The following is a 2,341-nucleotide window of genomic DNA, read 5'->3' on the forward strand; positions in this document are numbered from 1 at the left end:
TATGTGTGTGTGTGTGTGTGTGTGTGTGGCCAGCTCAGCCCACCACGAGAGGGGCTGGCTGGCATGTGGTGCTGGGGGATTGAACCGCGGTCCCTGGGTTTTGCTAAGCTTGTTCCAAGTAGGTGCTTTAGACCACTGAGCCATCTCGCCAGCCCTTCAATACCATTTACAACAGCCTCAAAAACACCCTAACTGAGAACCAATCTGTTGACAGCTATGAAAGAGGACACGGCACAGCATGAGATACTGTGGGGCTGGTCCAGGTCACTGCAACAAAGTAATTCTTTCTGCCTTCTAGTGCACAGAAGGGCTCTGTTTAAATTATACAGTACTTTATTAGGTGTGCAGTGGCATTGTGTCTAAAGCCCGATGTACGCATCTTCATTTTTTATTTTTTTATTATTTTTTTATTTTTATTTTTATTTATTTATTTATTTATTTTTTGTGGAACCAGGGATTGAACTCAGATCCTTGCGTTTGCCAGTCAAGCGCTTATCCTACTAAGCCATCTCCCTGGCCCCTTCATTTTTTAAATAAGGTATTTTATTATTCAAATCACTAACAGGCAGCTGAGCCCCCTCTTGCTAGTGGAGGGTCTCACCTTGATGCCAACAGCTGTCACCTATAGCCTGGTGGCGTGGGCCACAGGCAGGGTGGCTGTGACATCTCCTCAAGGAAGACGAACGGAACTTTTCTGCATTAGTTGATTCACAGATCAATCTGAAGCATGCAGTACTGGTGGATTACATTTTTCCCATGGTAGGATTTCCCTCAAGGTTGGAATCGATCCTATTAAGAAAACCTGATGCTGCTTTATCAACTAAGTTTATAATACATATAAGTAATATATATATATATAACATATAAATATACTATAAGTTTATAATATATATAAGTAATAATATATATCTTTTATCATCATTTCAACAAGGGTCACAGCATCCTCACCTGGAATAGACTCCAACTCAAGAAATCACTTCCTTAATCACACCTAAGAGAAACTCACCCTTTTAAACTTGTGTCATGCAGTTGCAACAATTCAGTCACATCGTGGAGCTCCGCTTGTGGCCCTCTGGCTCTTTCGGCCACATCTAAAGTTGCTCCCTCCCATGAAGTCAGCCTGGAGTGCTGTAATCAAGCTCCTGTAGGTGTCAGCAGTGTTGTGAAACCAAAAATGCTCTGCACCACAGAACTAAAAGGCAACCAATTTTATTACACTGGTGGGCTGATGAGTTACTCCCAAAGCACCAGCCCAGAGCTAGCTTTAGGCTTAGTTTATATAGGTTTGCAAGCAGGAGACACACGGGCTTACAAGCGTGAATTTTTATTGGGTAGTGTCAGTTATTCTTTGTTGCTGAGTAGACAGTCCTTGATCCTGGTAGACAACAACTTCCAAAGTACGCTGCCTGCAACTGAAGAGGGTGAGGGGATTTATACCATTGAACGTGGTGTTAAGATTTCAGCTGAACTCCCTGCGGCCGGAAGCTGGCGAGTGCGTGCGTGCGTTCCCGCCTCACCTGGTACGGGTCCTCCTCGCGGCGGCGCGGCGCAGAAAGCGGCTGTGACCCAGCGGAAGCAATTCCTTGGACTGCCCCGGAACCACAGGGGAAGCTACTAAAGAAAGTTCCTGTGGAACGGAAGTAGAATTATAGAAGAACATAATGGATGGAGAAGAGAAAACCCGTGGTGGCTGTGAAGGCCCGGGTGCCATGTATGTCAAATTGATATCTTCCGATGGTCATGAATTCATTGTAAAAAGAGAGCACGCACTAACATCAGGAACAATAAAAGCCATGTTGAGTGGCCCAGGTCAGTTTGCTGAAAAGGAAACCAATGAGGTTAATTTCAGAGAAATCCCTTCACATGTGCTTTCGAAAGTCTGCATGTGTTTTACCCACAAGGTGCGCTACACTAGCAGCTCCACGGAGATTCCTGAATTTCCCATCGCACCTGAGATAGCGCTGGAACTGCTGATGGCTGCGAACTTCCTAGATTGTTAAATAAAATAAATTATAATAAACTGTTAATTTTTCAATATTTAATATTTGTAGTTCAGTTAGTAATTTTTTCATATATAGCATGTTGCCTGTATGCAATTGAACCATAAAGTTAATTGCAAAGCAGATTAAGTTTTTGCATTAGTAGAGCTGACATTTGTTTGCCACGTCAGCAAATTAAGGACGTTTTCACAAATAAACAGATATACCAATTCGTACGTAGGTGGTTTTGCCTTCTTTTGGATGTAACTTTAAGATTAGAGCAGTGACACAGCAAATGTGAAATGTAGGCATAAGCGAACATGTTCTACAGGTGAATAATTGGCTACATATTTTTATGTTTT

The 2,341-nt window shown here is 42.8% G+C and overlaps 1 pseudogene; it reads left to right on the top strand.

Annotated features, from left to right (window-relative positions):
* Positions 1-1,661: 1,661 nt before the first annotated feature.
* LOC101574738 lies at positions 1,662-2,028 on the top strand (annotated as a pseudogene).
* The last annotated feature ends 313 nt before the right edge of the window (positions 2,029-2,341 follow it).

This window comes from Octodon degus, unplaced genomic scaffold (assembly GCF_000260255.1).
Source record: "Octodon degus isolate 3935 unplaced genomic scaffold, OctDeg1.0 scaffold00029, whole genome shotgun sequence".
Taxonomy (NCBI): domain Eukaryota; kingdom Metazoa; phylum Chordata; class Mammalia; order Rodentia; family Octodontidae; genus Octodon; species Octodon degus.